Source organism: Oryctolagus cuniculus, chromosome 5, assembly GCF_051225735.1.
Source record: "Oryctolagus cuniculus isolate XC-2025 breed Fujian yellow rabbit chromosome 5, ASM5122573v1, whole genome shotgun sequence".
Taxonomy (NCBI): domain Eukaryota; kingdom Metazoa; phylum Chordata; class Mammalia; order Lagomorpha; family Leporidae; genus Oryctolagus; species Oryctolagus cuniculus.
The window spans coordinates 84675486-84694913 of NC_142871.1; the positions used below are offsets into that span (position 1 = coordinate 84675486).

The 19428-nt window shown below is 41.8% G+C and overlaps 1 non-coding gene across 1 annotated transcript; it reads left to right on the forward strand.

Moving 5' to 3' along the window:
- The first annotated feature begins 18960 nt into the window (after positions 1-18960).
- On the forward strand, positions 18961-19131 carry LOC127493380 (U1 spliceosomal RNA). The gene has a single exon (XR_007923431.3). It is a non-coding gene; the product is annotated as a U1 spliceosomal RNA (small nuclear RNA).
- The last annotated feature ends 297 nt before the right edge of the window (positions 19132-19428 follow it).

Genomic DNA, 19428 nt, shown 5'->3' on the forward strand with positions numbered 1-19428 from the left:
TTCTTCCCTATTCGCTTCCTTGGATCACTCATTCTAAGGGGAGTCAGTTACCATGTCATGAGAACACTCACACAGCTCTGTGAAAAGGATCCCACAGCAAGAAAGCAAGGCCTCCTACCAACAGCCAGCAAGGAACAGAGGCCTCCTGCCAACAGTGTGAGAGCAAATCATCTTGAAAATGACTTCTCCCGTCCTAGTCAAGTCTTCTGATGTCGGCAGCATTGGTCAACATCTCGACTACAACTTCATGAGAACTCTGAGCCCCTCCAGAGTTCATGACCTCCCAAAACTGTCAGGTAATAAATGTTCATTGCTAGTCTAAGTCACTGCATTTTGTGACAATGTGTTACACAGCAACAGATTCCTAATGTTCAACTTCCCTTCTGCCCATTGGCAGTTGGGAGTTACTCAGTGAGAAAAACTGAAAGCGTTGTAGTGAGCAATAGAATGTATGTGTAGTGAACTGGAATGTAAGACATCGAGTTGTGGCCCCTAAGCTCTTAGCATATTAAAATTAGCCCAAGTATTCTTAAAGGCTGAATCTTCTGAAATAAATGGATATTATTGAATATAGCTTCTTACTACTTAAAAACAAAACCTCTAAATCTCTTGCCATGGTCTAAAAACTGCTTCTCTTGCACACCTGCACCACAGTCCCCCTTCCTTGCTACTTATGAATCACCCTGGCTTTCTTCAGTTCTCTTGTCCTCACTTTTGGGCACACAGTTTCCTCAACTTAGAATGCCCTTCTCTTCACTCTTCCTCTGGCTGACCCCTCCTTCTCTTGCAGGACTCAACCCAAGTGTGTGTCCAAGGAGACCCCTTTCCTGCCATTCCCGCTATTGTTCTTTCTCACAGACTTGCTTGCAAAAAGCAGGAGGGATGATACTTTTTTAAAACAAGATTTATTTATGTATTTGAAAGGCAGAGTTATAGAAAGGCAGAGAGAGAGAGAGAGAGAGAGAGAGAGAGAGGTTTTCCATTTGCTGGTTCACTTCCCAAATGGCTGCAATGCCCAGAGCTGGGCAGATCTAAAGCCAGGAGCCAAGAGCTTCTCTGGATCTCCCATGCAGGTGCAAAGGCCAAAGGATTTGGATCATCTTCTACTGCTTTCCTAGGCCATAGCGGAGAGCTGGATTGGCAGCGGAGTAGCGGGGACTTGAACCCATATGGGATGCCGGCACTGCTGGTGGGGGCTTTACCCGCTACACCACAGCGCTGGCCCCAATCTGTTTAATCTTGTGTAGCTTTATATTTTATACTATTTGATGATCTCATTGTTCATATCTTGAACAGTAATTTATTTATTATGATAGTAGAAAGCAATAGAAATATCCCATTCTGCTTCTGTGAGAGCATCTCCCTTCTCTCCATTCCATCCCCAGAATACTTTTAATGACAAAGTACTTTAAATATAGTGAAACATAGAAATAACTGTAAAATGAAAACCCATCTCCAATAAATAAGATCCTTTTTCTTTGTAACACAATACACCATTATCATACCTAATAAAATTTCAATTATTTCTATTTTAACATCCAATTTTACCTCAAATCTCTTTTATATCTGGTTTGTTCAAATCAGGAGCCACATTGCATTTTATTGTTATAGATATGAAGTCTTCTGTACTCCAGAATGGGTTTATTGACACCTCATTCTTTCTGTTTTGAAATTATTTATCTATTTGAAAGACAATGAGAAAGAGAGAGAGAGAGATCCTCCATCCACTACTTCACTCCTCAAATGTCTGCTATAGCCAGGGCTGGGGCAGGCCAAAGCCAGGAGCACAGAATCCACTTGGGTTTTCTACATGGTTGGCGGTGTCCCAGGCTCCTGAGATATCATCTGCTTTCTCCCAGAATGTGCATTAGAAGGAAGCTGGATTGAAAGCACAGCCAGGAATTAAACCCAGGACTCCAATATGGGATGCAGGTGTCCCCAAGTGGCATCTTAACTTCTATGCCAAATGACTGCATGTCTCCTTTCTTTCCATGATTTTGACTTATTGAGAAGTCTGGGCCAGTTGTTTTGTAGAATTCCCGATTTCCAAATTTGTATGACTTTTTTTTCTGGCTGGCTTCACTTAACATGTTCCTTATCCTCCGTATTTCCGTAGATATAAACAGCTTAATTAGAAGTAGATTTAACAGTTTGGCAGGAACACTTCACAGATAAAGACCTATGCTTCATATTGCTTCTACTATGAAATAAATAGTCGAATGTCTTACTATTGGTGATGCAAAATTGGTCACTGGACGTAGGTGGTGAACCCCAGATTTCACCAGTGTAAATTTCTGTTTTTCCCCTGGTGAATGGCAAGAGATGGGTGGAATGTTCTTCTGGCATCATGCAAACATGCAGTCAACTTCTCTGCTTTCACAGAAGCAGGTCTAAAGGCTGTGTCTATGCTCTGGGTTGGGGCAGGGAGTGGAGTCCCAGCTTCAGTGTGCTATGGTTCACTTCTTTGTGCTTTCCATCTGCACTGCACTGTCATGAGGCAACCTGCAGGTGTACAGTAGTGGTCAACCAGGCTTCACTGGCCATGAAACACACAGTAGAGGTAGCATACAAGGAAACCAAGAATAACCTGCCCTTTAATTGCACTGCAAGGGAGTATGTTAGGAAACATAAGAGGGTGCAAGACTCAAGATACAACTCCAAGGGAAAATACACAGGAGATCAAATTGTACATAAGCTATGAATAAAGTAGGAAAAAGATTGAAAGAAAATACATCTATTAATTATATTTAGGTTGGAGAAGTAGGATTATGAGTTTTTCAATTTTTTATAATAATGCTATCTTGCCTTTGTGATAAAAATAATGAAGGTCTAACTAAATAAAAGAGGAAGAGCAAAATGAGGTAAGAAAAAATGAAATGTAAGATGGCAAAAAAGGTAAGATATTGTGAGAAGAAAAATCACAAAAAATATGTAAATAAAAACCATGATAGAATGAGACTAAGTTTACTTTTTAAAGTTGCTTTACTTTTTATGTTGCAATTTTTAAGGCAAATTAAAGACAGAGTGACATCCACCTATAAATGCTTCAGCATGCATCACTAAGAAGTCAGAACATTTTGCTTCATAGCTAAAATAAGATTATCTCACTGAACAAAATTAACATTGGCTCTTTAATATCACTGAATATTCAGTCCATGTTCAAATTTCCTCCCAATTATCCCCAAAATGTCTTTTATAGCTGGTTTTCCAAACTGAGATCTAACCTAGAGAAATAGGTTTTTTAAACAATCATATATGAAAAACTTCAAAATAGTATGTTACCTTAGATATAGACTTTTCCTTCCTATTTCAGTTTTTAGCCACTAATTATCAGGATTTTACTGTTGTCACTGCAATAAATTGAGGCATATACAGCTATTTAGGATATTTGCAAGCTCTTTTAGTTCTGAAATTAATCATCACTGATAATATTTAAAAATGTTTTCTATTTGAGGGACAGAGACACAGTAAGACAAACAGACAGAGAATTCCTGTCTGCTAGTTCACTCCCCAGATGCCCATGAAAACCAGGGCTGGGTCAGGAGTAGAGCTGAAAGCCAAAAACTCAATTTGGGTCTCCCATGTGGGTAACAGGAACCCAACAACTTGAGTCACTACTGCTGCCTCTCAGGGTTTGCATTAGCAGGGATTTGGAGCCAGGCGTTCCAATGTATGGGATATAGGCATCATAACAGTTAGGCAATAAAGTCATATTTAAATCACTGTAAAATTTAAATATGTCTGTCAATAAGTTGAAATCCCAAGAGAAAATCTTGCCCAGTTAAGAGAAACAGAGCAATTCCTGAGCAGGGAAAACCAGCTCAGCAGAAGAAACAACCAAGCTGGATGACCAAGTTCAGTTTGAGACACCAGGGATGGGAAAAATCCTCCTTTTTAAAAATAATTAATTAATTTTTATTTTAAGGAATACAAATTTTATATGTACAGCTTCAGGAATATAGTTATTCTTCCCACCATACCTACACTCCAACCCCACCTCCTCCTCCCTCTCCCTTTCCCATTCCCATTTAACAATGGACACTTAACTTTGTACACAGAAGACCAACTCTATACTAAGAAAAGATTTCAACAATTTGCACACACATGCACACACACACAAACTGTTTGAGAACAAGTTCACAGTTAACTCTCATAATACAACTAATTGAGGACAGAAAGGTAAGAGAAATGAAATGTAAGATGGCAAAAAAGTTCTGCATGGGGAGTTAGTGCACAGTGATCCTGTTGTTAATTTAACAATTAACACTTTTATGTATGATGTCAGTGACCACCCAAGGCTCTTGACATGAGCCGCCTATGCTATGGAAGCCTTTGAATCTACAAACTCCGTTAGTATTTAGACAAGGCCATAAACAAAGTGGAAGTTCTCTCCTCCCTTTAGAGAAAAGTACATCCTTCTTTGATGGCCACTTCTTTCCATTGGGATCTCACTCACAGAGATCCCTCATGGAGAATATTTTTCTGCCACAGTGTCTTGGCTTTCCATGCCTAAAATGTTCACATGGGATTTTCAGCCAGATCAGGAAGCCTTAAGGGCTGATTCTGAGGTCAGAGTGTTACTTAAAGCAATTTTCATTCTATGAGTCTGCTGTGTGGACTGCTTCCAGTGTTGGAACATTCTCTCCTTTTCAATTCCTTCTACTATAATTACCCCCATACTTGGCCCTATTTTCATGGTCATTTTAAACACTTAAATCCTATCATTCATGTTCATTTTAAAACTTAATATGATAATTTTAACATTTAACATGACACTTTCATCATCTAGCTTAACCTCCTTTTGACTTGTCAGTCCAGAGACTATTGAGCAGAAGCCTAACAGCAACTTCTTTCCCTTTGTAACAACACTTTTCATGCCTTCACCCAAGGTCCATGTCTCTAAATGAACAAAGAACACGGAGTTTTCAACTACTCCCTGACAAGCATGGAAATTAGTAAGACAAAACTGATAGCTCTAAGGTATGAAATCACATGTCTTTCATCCTTTTGCACCCCAAAATATCTGAATACTTGAAAATAGTAAATTGTGCCTTTGTTTTCCTATAAAATACTTCTAATAAATAGTAAAAAAAAATTCACACTTTAAATTAGCATTTGCTTTTTTTTTTAAAGATTTATTCATTTATTTGAAAGTCAGAGTTACACAGAGAGAGGAGAGGCAGAGAGAGAGAGAGAGTTCTTCCATCCACTGGTTCACTCCCCAGTTGGTCGCAATGGCCGGAGCTGCGCCGATCTGAAGCCAAGAGCCCAGAGCTTCCTCCAGGTCTACCCGCTGGTGCAGGGGCCCAAGGACTTGGGCCATCTTCTACTGCTATCCCAGGCCATAGCAGAGAGCTGGATTGGAAGTGGAACAGCCAGTCTCGAACCAGAGTCCATATGGGATGCCAGCACTTCAGGCCAAGGCGTTAACCTGCTGCACCACAGCGCCGGCCCCTAAATTAGCCTTTTCATTAAAAACTAAGACTTGTGCTATTCAAAAAAAGCAAGGAAATTTATTTGTAATTCTTTGTTTCTGTTTTTATTCTGAATGTTGGTTATTTGCTTAATCAGCAACATAGAATAGGTCATAATCATAACTCTCCTTTTATATATCATCTTTAACTTGAATACACAAGATCTTAAAGGTCCCTTATTCTTCTAAGCCCAGTGGTTCTTGGGTGCTCTGACACTAAGGTAAAGAGTCCTCACCTAACATGTAGAGTATTTTTCAGTAATTTTATGAAATACATTTATATGAATCAGTGTCAGGGTTTATGTTTATCTGCTTCTTTTTAGCAACTGTGCACACTCAAGAGAAAAGTCTATATAATTGGAAACACAGGAGAAATGCACAGTGATCATTTTGATAATTGTCTTCTCCTTTCTCAAATTACAGAAGTAGTATATTTTTTGTAGAAATTTAGAAGACCCAGAAAATGGACAAAAATTAGATATAAATTATGCATTTTCTACTTCCCTTTCCTATAGATACCTACCATTATCATTTTTATTTTTCTTAATTAATTTCTTATCATGTATGTGTTTTTCAGCTACTGTTTAGAATCTCCTTATCCCTGAAGATGTAGATAAAATTTGTCTCAAAGCCATTTACATGGTTTGTGAAAAATCCAATAACTTTCTAATCACTTCTACCAATTTCTCTAGGCTCAGGCAGTTGGGAGTGAAGGGAATGTGACTAGGGCTGTCACATGGCTCCTCTAACTCTGATGTTTCATCTGTGCTAATTCCTGTCCTCTGCTCAGGCAGCTCCTTTGAGTTTATACACACACACTAAACACCCCATGCTTCAGTGCCAGACTTTACTGAAGGCTTGAGAAGGTGGGGAGAGTGAGGGAGGTTGACTTCAATGCAAATGCAATATAAACTACTTGACATTGGGTGTTGAAAGTCCCTATTCTGAAACTCTTTAGCTTTTTTGACAACTTGGATGGTAGCCTCCTGCCATTTTGCTGGGCTCTTTTTATATCTTTACTGACCTACCCTGAACCTACTCTGAAACTTAACTCCAAAAACCAATTCTGTCCATTTTATGACACTAAACTGTGCCACTTTATCTATAGTGCTTCTAATTTAGAGTCTAGGGACACAGTGCCTAGGTTAAAGTCCTGAGAAGTGCCCTTGCAAAGTAAACTTAAAGCTTTTTCATTGGTAAGATAAGGATATGGATAGAACCTTCTTCATAAAGCTCTTAACTCAATGAGTGGGACATTTAATAAACATGAACTACTTTCATTCTCATTGAGAATATTTCTTCTGGGCTGTTTGGAGTCTGGAGAATGTGTGGAGACCTCTGTTAACCACCCTTTTCAGATGCCCAGAACATTTATATACAGGAAGAGTGAGGCTCAGAGATTGAGGACACATATTCTGCTGCTGGAGTGCCCATTGCCAGCAATGTCATCAGGCGGTATCCTCGGGGCTGGGAGGTTCTCAGAAAGCAAGTTTGGAGTGCAAGATGTTTATTGGGTTTCAATATCCGCAGGAGGAAATAGAAGGAAGAAGGTTTGGGTTGAAGCAACCCATCATCCTGGTTTGCATCAGACTGAAGTTTGCTGGAGGAAGGAACATGAAGGGGTAAAATCAGAGAAGTCCTGGGTAAACTGGTGCAGGAATCACCCTAGCAGAGGCAAAAGGTGAAATGCCATGCAGGTTTGCCAGAGCTTCTGCCAGTCAGGCAAGGAGTGCTGTTGTGACTATTACCCATCAGAACTGAGCCTTGTTGAGCTGAGATGGCTGGGCCCATACACCTTACCTGTGCCTCAACTGATGCAGGCTGTCCTGGGAAGGTCATGGCTTTGAAACAAACAGCTGAGGAAGACCCTAAAGGAGCTGACAGGTGGAGGCAGCTGAACAGAAAGCCATTCCAAGGGAGATCTGAACATGTGTATCCTAAGCACCATTTGTGCTTCAGTTTCCTCATCTACAAAATGAGGATGATAATGGCAAGTTCCTGGTAGCATTTTTGGAATGATAAATGAGTTAATAGGTGTCAGGTGACTAGAGCAGTGCCCAGCCCACAGTGGGCTCCTAAGGATTAGCTGTTTTACCATATCAAGTGTTTACTGTCAGATCCTGGAATGTTTGGAATTTGGTCTCCTTTGTCAAACCACCATACTGGTGCTCATTATTGCCTCAGTTTTATTGCAATGCACCTGGTAATAATGCGCCTGACCAACCCATAGCCTTCTTTGTTTAATGTGATTGAGTTTGGGCATGTGTTGGTTTCTTGATTACAGACAAGACACTGAGGTCAGAGGGTCTTCCTGGTGAATTCTTAACTCCCTGTTTTTTCAATTGAGTCAGGAGACTTCCTCAATATCTTATGCTATCCTAATCCTATTATTGGGCCTTTGGACCTTGCCTGTCTCTCACCTGATGTAGACTACCCTGGGAAGTTCATGGCCTCAGAACAAGTTGCTAAGACCCTGAGGGCAGAAAGGTGGAGGTACCTGAACAGAAAGTCATTCAAAGGGAAAGCTGTACTTGGATCAAGATTCAGTGAAGAGAAAAGTCACCCAAAAAGTAGGGACATAAGGAAGGATTCTTAAGTGAAAAGTAGCTTTTGTGAAAAGAAGAATTTAAGCATGAGAATTTGGGAGGGAGAAACAGTGCTTAAAGATCATTTTTAGCCTAGGTAACCTTTGTGATTGCAAAGCTGATGAAATAGATGACCCTCACCCTGACTTCCCTTTCCTCCAAAATAAACCATGTCATGTAATCCCATCAGGTGACCACCAGCCTGCTTGTTCCTCCATTCTGAAGACACTAAAGCTACTAAAATCATGTGAATCATTTTATGAGCAAGAAGAGGAAACAGCACTAGGTTAAAATTTGGAGGGTGACATTCTTGGTATGAAAATACTTCCCTGCCCCAAGAGCTGGGCATAAATTACTTTTTATAGTAGCCCTTGGCTTTTCATTTACCCAGGAGGGAAGTATGAGGTAACTGGGTTCCACACCCTCTTTACCTGCGTGATGTCCCTGTGTGTCATCTAAACAGATGCTACTTAGAACATGAGGTGGCTTATTCATGGCCTCATCTCATCATCTGAGCGAAGGCAAACATGCTAACTAACCAAAAGAGCAATCTTAGGGGGCATTTTAAAAATAATTGACCTCTTTTGGCTTGTTCTTCTATTAAATTCCAAGCATTATTTGTTATGTTCCCTTGCTGAACTGTTGGCACAAGAGGTGCAATTTTATCCTCGAAATAGGGTGTTCCTTGGGCACTGAGCCAATGCAGTTGGCTCATTCACTTCCTCCCCTGCTACATTTCTTCAGGGCTTGTTGTCAGTCAGAAGCCTATTACACACAAATTGAGATACAAGAAGGACTCCTCCTCTTCTGACACGGGCTGCCCACCTCTCTTGCCAAAACTGGTTGATTTCACCAGGGAAACCACAGAATTTCCTTCATTGGAGCTGCTTTCTAACTTCACGATTATCACCATGGAAGTCTAAAGTAGAGAGAAGGACCTCCCTGCCCCATTGTAGGAGGAAGTGGGTAAGGCTTGTGTCACTTCTGGTGAGGAGGATGGGCTGCCCTACGGTGCTGCTGTTCAATCTCTACTACCCATATTGCTGAGCTTCTTTTGTTCAGGTGGCCCAACCGAGCCCTGTCCTGAGGACAGGCACATTCACATGTATCCCTAGTGGAGGTGTACGAGCACGTATGGTTGCAACCTTTCTTACTTATCTGGTCCTTCTCAAGAACCACAACACTTTTCCTTGCTGTGCAATTTGAGGCTCTTACCTAAATTAGCAATGGCCACTTCATATCTCTTTCCAGGAATCACACAGATGACCTTGACCATAGAACCCAGCCAACTGCATGAGCCATTCTCAGGGAACCTAAAGGTCATGTTCCTTTTTGTTACAAAAAGACATCGAGCCAGACCTGCCTGTTCTGGGAGCAGTATCTCCACAGAGGCTCAGGGCTCTGATCCAAAAAGTAATGAGCCAGGCCAAGGAGAACTGATACTGGAAACATGTGTGCAGAATCACAGGAGAGAATGGTCTCTATGCACACAGACTGCCAGAAGAGAGGAGGGAGGAATGGTTAGTAGGCACAACCCTCCCCTTTCCATCATGCGACTTAGAGATCTTCTTACCAATTGGAGGGAGGCCTAGCCCAGGCTTCTCATTCAAGGACGCAGGAGATAAAATGACTGGGCTGGTCTTTGAGCAAATGATTCACTCACTTTTTATAGTCAGAAAGACTCAAGAAAGTTTCAATCTGTCATTACATTTGGTGCTCTATCCATATACTCTCTTGCTAAAAGTGAGAAAAAAATGAAAGAAAAGTAAAATGTTCGGGAAATCCTTTCAAGTGTCCCAGAAACAAATTTTATTTTATATACATATGCCAAAATCATATCTTTCTTAGAATTACTTGAGCTTTACATTTAATGCCTTTCTAAAGCTTCAGCTTGGTCATATTTCTTTGAGGTTTTTGTAAAATATGTTTTTTATATTTAGGTGACACATGGTAATCATATGTGTATGGGGTGCAGTATGACATTTCACACATGTATATAAGACATAGTGATCCAACCTGGGGAATTGACATGTCTGTCATCTCAGACAGTCCACGCATGAAACCTTTTATATTTTATAAAACCAATTGAATTGATTTGGTATCTTATTACCTCTTCTTCACTGTCTACATTCAATATAACCACTGCTACAATGATCCAACAATCTATGAGGGTACTTCAGAAAGTTCATTGAAAATGAAAGTAAAAGTAAAAGATAACTTCATGTTGATGCAAATAAATCTGAAATCCACACTTGGCTTTTTTCATAATGTATATTTTCCATGGGTTTCTAAACTCCCTCATATTTTAAAACATAGAAACATATCACTTAGTTCATATATGTTTAGGTATGTCAAACTAGGATCTGTAGGCGACATTCTGGATGTTTTGTAAAAGTGAATATTGAAAATGGAAGAGGGGTAGCCACTGCATTCCAATGGAAGGGGCAGGCATTGGAGAAGGAGGCACCTTTTCCCTAAAAGCAAAGCTCCCCTCACCACACACACCCTAATCGCATGTCTCTTCCTCATTTCCTGTTACCCCCAAGAATAGCTTGCCTTCCAACCACATCCTTAAATTTCTGTCTCCTTTCTCTTCCAAGATTCAACTAGAGATAGGAGTGAATAGAGATCTTGAGAGATGTCCCAACTGTCAGATCTCCTCAAAGTCCATCTTTTTTTTTTTTTTTTTTTTTTGACAGGCAGAGTGGATAGTGAGAGAGAGAGAGACAGAGAGAAAGGTCTTCCTTTGCCGTTGGTTCACCCTCCAATGACCGCCACAGCCGGTGACCGGCTGCGGCCAGCGCACCGCGCTGATCCGATGGCAGGAGCCAGATGCTTCTCCTGGTCTCCCATGGGGTGCAGGGCCCAAGCACTTGGGCCATCCTCCACTGCACTCCCGGGCCACAGCAGAGAGCTGGCCTGGAAGAGGGGCAACTGGGACAGAATCTGGTGCCCCGACCGGGACTAGAACCTGGTGTGCCGGCGCCGCAAGGCGGAGGATTAGCCTAGTGAGCCGTGGCGCCGGCCCAAAGTCCATCTTAAGTTTGAAATCAAACATGAAGGCCCATGCCTTCCATGGAATAATTCTTCCCCATAAATCCTCTGGGGCCACCTTGGCAGCTTTTGAAATCTCTCCCTCAGAATATTTGCAGAGTGTCCTTGTCACATTCACCAGATTTTGCTTTCTTTGTTTTTTGATGAGTTTTGAAAAATTATAAGAGTTCACTATTTAAGATCAAACTGTGTTTCCCAGAGGGATCACAACAGACATGAAAACAGCAGTCCATGGGGCCAGTGTTGTGGCATAATGGGTCAGGCTGCTGCCTGCAATGCTGGCATCCCATGCTAATGCTCCTGGAAGAAGCTCTTGGCTCCTGGCTTTGGCCTGGCCCAGTGTTGGCCATGCAGTCATATGGGAGAGAACCAGTGGATGGAAGATATCTCTCTCTGTCTCTCCCATTTTCTCTGTAAGTCTGACCTTCAAATAAATAAAACAAATCTTAAAAAAAATTAAAAGGCAGTGGAAATCTTGTACCTAAAGAATTCTGAGGCATTTTTTTGAATATTTTCTAGAAGGAGAGATTTTTAATACTATTTGCAGAACTCAATCTGTGGGTATAATATTGCTTTATTATCTTTTATGAACCATAAGCTGGAATTGTTAAAATAACTACGAGTGGACATATGCCAAATGGCAAAGCTGGGGTAGAAAGCAATGGTAAAAAGGGATTTTTACTGCTCCATTTACTCACAGAAAAACTACACCCAATGATTTCTGCAAAAAAAAGGACTATAATACGTTGAATCCTCTGTTGATCTCTAAAATCTTGAGCTTCTGAGTTAGGATGAGTAAAATATCCTGATTGAAGTCATTAAAATAAACACCAGTACAAGTGCCCAGGGAAAACTGGCAGTGGTACTACTGAGAAATTCCCTAATTGTTCTGCTTTCTAAAGACTCAGTGCTTGCGCTGACATTCGGAATCTACTTGCCAAAGAAATTGCCTGTATTCTGTTAATAGGCAAATACCCTGGGGTACAGGAATAGAAGACATTTGTAAGAAAGTATTTTGGCAAAGACAGCCTGTGTCAGCATAAATTTCATAGGACAAGTTGACTATTTAGGACATACTTTTCTACTTGTTGAAAAACAGCAGTGAAGTAACTGTGCAGTGTTGAAAAATAAAAATAATGCTTCAGCAGTCCAGCAGCCTGGTCCTAAATTGTTCCCACTCGGAGGACACAGAGAGAGTAAGGCTTGAATGATGAACTGGCACAGCCAGTGATGTCTATCTGCATGAGTTGATTTGCATGAGAAGGGAGGAGAACTTGTGTGTTGGAGAAAGAATAAGGAAATGGAAAAGATTGACAGCACCCTATTGGACCTGTCGGCTGAGTCCCAGGTACCCACATCTAAGCCCTAGATAGAAAAGGGTTTTATGCTATTGCTAAAGGAAGTATTTTTATAAGGGACACATGTTGGACAAATGGGCCTAGGCTAGAGTGCTTTGGGCCTGGGAATGACGCAGAAGGAAAGCAGTAGGAGGCAGCACACTATTGTCATGGGCATTAGTCTTGTTGTGCTTGCCATTGACACAGGTATTGAGCCAACACCTGCAGATGGCTCCTTAGGCCGCAGACAAGCAGACAACCGAAGAGGCAAAGCAGAATTTGAATACTGTTTGGGAGCACACATGAGATAACCCCGGGGATTCTGGGGGAAACTTTTGCATTACACAGGGGGACCAGCACTTGAGCTGCTGCCATTCTCTGCCTCTGCCAAGGTCCACAGCTTCGCCAGAAAACAGACTCTTCACAACACCTGCTTTCTTACAGATTTCTCTCTGCATCACAGTCTTGCATGGCTGCATGGTTGTACTCTGGCTGCAAAGAAGGCTGGAATAAAGAGTTCTAGTTTTACTTGAGAATGCAGGACTCATAGTGTTTGTTCCCTTGATATGGAAAGGCCTTTAGAGAAATGATGAGTGACCACAAATATGACCAATGTCTATTTCATGTTGGCATGAAATAATAAGTTCACCAAACCCTTGCAAAACACCAAGAGACCAGTACCGGTCAAGAGACTTCTGCTAGTCAAGGAGACTCATCATGATTGGGATGGAAAACAGCCATGGAAGTGCTTCTAAGTCATTAAAGATATTCTTTCAGGAGACAATCAAGCTATAAATTTTTTTCTTTTTCTTTCTTTTTTTTTTTTTTTTTTTTTTGACAAGCAGAGTGGATAGTGAGAGAGAGAGAGACAGAGAGAAAGGTCTTCCTTTGCCATTGGTTCACCCTCCAATGGCCGCCGTGGCCGGCGTGCTGTGGCTGGTGCACCGCGCTGATCCGAAGCCAGGAGCCAGGTGCTTCTCCTGGTCTCCCATGGGGTGCAGGGCCCAAGCACTTGGGCCATCCTCCACTGCACTCCCGGGCCACAGCAGAGAGCTGGCCTGGAAGAGGGGCAACCGGGACAGAATCCGGAACCCGGTGTGCCAGCGCCGCTAGGTGGAGGATTAGCCTAGTGAGCCGCGGCGCCGGCCTTTTTTTCTTCTTAAATGTAAGGAGAGCTGCAATGTCTCTCCCTCTCATCTCAGCTTTGAAGGAAATTCTCAGAAACTTGGCAAACTGTTACTAGCACACTGGAGAAGAATCACATTTTCAACTCGTAACAGACTGGGCAATAGTAGGCAGGAAAACAATATAATTAAAATAATTTAGGGGCAGGCAGCTGTGGTATAGTGGATAAAGCCGCCGCCTGCAGTGCCGGCATCCCATGTGGGCACCGGTTCAAGACCCTGCTGCTCCACTTCTGATCTAGCTCTCTGCTATGGCCTAGGAAAGCAGTAGAAGGTGGCCCAAGTCCTTGGGCTCCTGCGCCCACATGGAAGACCCAGAAACTCCTGGCTCCGGCCATTGCGACCAATTGGGAAGTGAACCAGCAGATGGAAGACCTCTCTCTGTCTTTCTCCTTCTCTTCTCTCTGTGTAACTCTGACTTTCAAACAAATAAATAAGAAAAAAGAAAGTAATTTCAATATGGTAGTTGAACTTTGTGTGATGCAAAGCAAAAGGTTTCCATACCAAACTTTAACTGCAGATGGAGGGACTGATAACTCTGCCAATCAGTAGGTCACATCAGTTGGGAGTGGTACGGACCAGGACAGAAGTACATCAGAAAAAGGCACAGAATCAGACCAATACAAGGAAAAACTCTGGGTGGGCCTTAATCAGGACAGTGGCATTTCCCTAGTCAAAATAATTGAAGTTACGAATGTCCAGTAGATTTTATCCTTCATACATCAGTTACCTTGTGCAAGAGTACCGAGAAAAATATCCTTATGCATATCTTATTTTCACATGGTTGATATTTACAATTTTGTATTCTCCGTTTTCCCACATTCTTGAACCTTAAATGTCTTTCTATGTTACATAATTTCAGTAGTTATCCTTTTTCATATCTGTATAATATCCCATCATCAGCTGATGAATCCCAATTTACTAAATCATTTTTTCATTATTTTGTACTAGATTGGCTCTAAGAATTTTAGAAGGTTATGGAATTTTTCAAAAGGTTCTTTCTATTATTCTGAAGAAAGTATCATAAGAATAGTGCCTGAGATTTTCAAGGATTTCGCCATGTCCCCGCTGGGCCAACCTTGGGCTATGAAGATTCCACAAGTCCCATAAAGGACATGGAACCTTATGAGAAATCAGGATCAACCTTTTCCAGGAAACTTTATGTTTCCAAGGTGACAGCTACATATTAAAAGGAGATCTCTATTACTTGACTGAATATCTAGGATATCCTTGGGGAAAGACCCAGAGTGGGGCTGACTCCCATCTGAAGTTCTGAACACCACCACTCATCTTGAAAACTCAGCCTGCTGAGTCTGAATAATTGGTGGGGAGAAAGCAGAAAGCTGCTCAACCTGTTGTGGGTTTTATGATAAGACCTCAATTTACATAATCCCAAAAATATATTCAATGTGAATTGTGAACTATTTTAGGAAGAATTTGAATGCCAACAACAGAATCGTACTTAGCTTGAATAAAAAGAGGTTGACTTAAAGGCAGAAGAGATTATGGGGTTATAATAAACCAGAGAAGCAATACAGTTGCTAGATATTATGGGACCAAAAAGGGGATTGTGCAGATTTTTTCTCTCTTCTCTGCCTTTCTAGGTACATTTTCTCTCAGTTTGTTTCTGAGCACCTGTCTGCTCCAGCTTTGTGTTCATCTGTTTGCAGACTGACTTTTTCTGCTGACTCATGGTTTCTCAGCTTCCCCACACTGTGGCTAGTGTGAGGCTGTGGCCTGTTATGCCAGGCCAGCTGGGCATGACCTTGCATCTTGGCTCTACACAGCTAAGTGACTCAGCTTTCTTGTCTGTATTCCAAATTCCTGGGAGAGAATTCGATCAACCTAACTTAGGCCATATGTCCACCACTGGGCAGATACTTAGACCAGTGGGTCACAGTCACATGGTATGAAGTATTGTCCCGCCCAGGGTTATGAGTGGGGTAGAATCTCCAAGGTGGAATGTGAGTAGGAAAAGGGTATGTTTGGAATCTCTGATGGAGATATGGGACTGAAAGAGGCATGCCTAGCTGTGATGAAAAGAGCCAGCGTTTAGAGAAAAAAACATGTTGCCATTTCTTAGTCATGGAATTGGAGACAGCATTTCTAATCTCTCATACACTCATTTCCTCCTATCTAACCAGAGGGACTGAACAAGAGGCCCTCCCAACTCTCAACAGTCTATGATGGTTACTTTCATCTTAAGAATCTCATAATGTAAGAAATGACCAACTCTAATATCAATGATTTGGCAGCTTTTATATGAACAATCATTCAAAAACTTGTCTCTGCAGTGAGTCCAGTGGTGTATTATCCCCAGTGTTACCATTACTATGAACAGTTTTGGAAGGCTGTTGCATGAGCTAGCAACATGGAAGTCCCCAGTGAGACATTCAACAAATGTTTCTTGCTTAGGGAAGGATTCTAAAAGAAGAGGAAAACAGACCTGGTTCCAAAAGAGTTTGCAGTTGAGGTGCTAGAGACTTGAAAAGGTAATTTAGTGAACAGATGGTTCAGCTCTAACAGAAAATTCACTAGATTCTAAGGTTGCTAGTAGTGAACAAGACTCCAAAATGCATTATTGGTGAACTACCTGCTACAAATAAAGACAGAAGACTGTGTTCACTGAAATCACTTTCTATTTATGCCATGTTAATGCAGCTACCCTGCAGTATGTGAAATTCAGGCATTTGTATAAAGTTGCCTACACTGCAAGATTCTGTTTTTCTCCTCCATTGAATTCATTGTATTGAGTATTTAACATGGTCTTATCAAGAAAAGATGATTCTGGGGCCGGCGCTGCAGCGTAGTGGGTAGAGTTGCTGCCTGCAGTGCCGGCATCCCATATGGGCACCAGTTCGAGTCCTGGCTGCTCCTCTTCCGATCCAGCTCTCTGCTGTGGCTGGGAAAGCAATGGAAGATGGCCCAAGTTCTTGGGCTCCTGCACCCATGTGGGAGACCCAGAGGAAGCTCCTGGCTCCTGGCTTCATATGGGCACAGCTTTGGTCATTGCGGCAAATTGGGGAGTGAACCAGCGGATAGAAGACCTCTCTCTCTCTCTCTCTCTCTCTCTCTCTCCCTGCCTCTTCTTCTCTCTCTGTGTAACTCTGACTTTCAAATAAATAAATAGATCTTTAAAAAAAAAAAAGGTGATTCTGAAGGTAAATATTTTTAAAAAATTATAATAATCTTGGTGAAAATTACAATTTCCAACTTTTCAAGCTTCTTTTTAAAAAACTCCCAAGCACCCACAAATCCATGAGTGATAAGAAGTAAACATGTCTCTGATAAAGCAAGACCACCTCCAGTTCTCCCAGTTTGACCTCTAACTCTTTCTGTGTCTAACTCTCATACAACTACACGGCTCAACTCTCATCATAAACCTGTCTCTTCATATGTAAATACAAAAATGTATTATTTCTGGATTTGAGTTGAAGAATTGAACTGAAATTGATTAATTCATCTACCTAGAAGGGAAGGCCCTTTGGTTTGTGAGTAAACTGAATTGCTTCAAAAATTACTTGTTTATTTGAAAGGCAGTTATACACCAAGAGAGAAAGAATGACTGAGAGAGAGAGAGAGAGAGAGAGAGAGAGAGAGAGAGATCTTCTATCTGCTGTTTCGCTCTCCAAATGCCCACAGCCAGGGCAGGGCCAGGTTGAAGCCAGAGTCTCATTCCAAGTCTCCCATGTGGGTGGCAGGAACCCAGGTACTTGAACCACCATCTGATGCCTCCCACGGTATGTATTTTTAGGAGGCTGGATCGGAATGGAGCCAGGACTTGAACACAGGGACTCCAACATGGGATTGGGCATCCCAAGTGGTATCTTAACTGCTGTGCCAAATATTTGGGCTCTTCAATTCAGATAGCACTAATGTGTCCTCTGATGCCGAGTGAACCCAGCCTTTTTCTTATCCACCTGGGAGAACTCTTCCTAATTACCTTATCCCCTCAGCAAGGTCAGCCTTACTTGCCACCTACTATTCCTGTTTGCCACTGAGTTAATATTGGATCTTTGTTGTACTTACTTAAATTTTATTTATTTTTATTTGAAAGGCAGAGTGACATAAAAAGAGAGAGACATAGACAGAGAAGAGAGAGAGAAGGAGATCAATCTTCTATCTGTTGGCTCACTCCTCAAATGCCCACAACAGGTAGGGCTGGGCGAGGATGAAGCCAGGAGCCCAGTACTTTTTCCAGACTTCCCACATGGGTGGCAGGGACCCAAGTATTTGACCTGCTATCTCCTAAGCAGGAAGCTGATCAGAAGCAGAGCAGAGTCTCCAACCTAGGCGTTCCAATATGGGAGAAATGCAGGCATCCCAAGCAGGGTCTTAACTGCTATACCAAAAACTTTCTCCTATTGTGCTTCTTTAATTTTGTAATTTCAAATATTTCCCTTTTGTATATAAAATGTGCATGCCCCGATCCCACCAAAAAAATGGAATATCATATTGCTTTTTTTCTAATTACAAAAGTAAATTCATGCTAATTTTTAGAAGTTCAATTACATAGAAATGCATAAAGAAGGAAGTGAAAACTTTTTATAGTTCTATTTGCGGGGGTCACACTTATTAGTTTTATATCTATTCTACATATATACTATACATGCACAGAGACAAATACTGATAGATGTGTATGCATACATATTTCAAATATGCTTAAAGAGTCTATAATGTGTTTTCTTTTTTAAGATTTTATTTATTTATTTGACAGGCAGAATTACAGAGTGAGAGAGAGACAGAGAGAAAGGTCTTCCTTCTGTTGGTGCACTCCCTAAGTGGCTGAAACGCCGGAGCTATGCCGATCCGAAGCCAGGAGCCAAGTGCCTCCTCCCAGTCTCCCATGCAGGTGCAAGGTCCCAAGCACTTGGGCCATCCTCTACTGCTTTCTCAGGCCACAGCAGAGAGCGGGACTGGAAGAGGAGCAACCAGGACTAGAACCAGCGCCCATATTGGATGCCAGCGCTGCAGGTGGAGGATTAACCTAGTGCACCATGGCGCTGGCCCCTGTAATATATTTTCTGTATATCTAAGAACAATGGGATCACATTATGCACTCTTTTCTGTAGCCTACTATTTTTCTTCTTTGTGCAACAGTTTTCGTGTCCATCCTGCATAAGGACATATCTCCTTCTTTACAATGGTCTCTCAGTAATCCTTAATCTCTACCCTCCACTGAAGGGCATTTCCAATACTCTAAGTTTTACTTAAACACTAAAAGTACTGCAGTAGACATCTCTGTACATATATGCCTTGCATGATCTAATTATTTCCTGAGGATACATTCTTACAAGTAAAATTACTGGTTAAAGCTTATGCACATAATACTTCCCTGGCAGGGGAGATACCATGATCACAAAGTTGGTTTTCCCAGGGCAAGGCTTATCCATTATACTCCGGATGTGCAGCCCCCTGTGGTTTCCTCAAATGTGGGAAACCCGACTGCATAATTTTTAATTAGTGGTAGTGGGGGACTGCGTTTGTGCTTTCGTCTGAAAAAAGTTTTTTTAAAGGTTATGCACATTTAAAATATTAAAGGATAATACCAAAGGGCTGGCGCTGTGGCATAGCAGATAAAGCCGCTGCCTTCTGTGCCCACATCCCATATGGACGCTGGTTCAAGTCCCGGCTGCTTCACTTCCAATGCAGCTCTCTGCTATGGCCTGGGAAATTAGTAGAAGATGGTCCAAGTCCTTGGGCCCCTGCACCCATGTGGGAGACCCGGAAGAAGTGCCTGGCTCCTGGCTTTAGATCCGCGCAGCTCTGGCCACTGCAACCATTTGAGGAAAGAA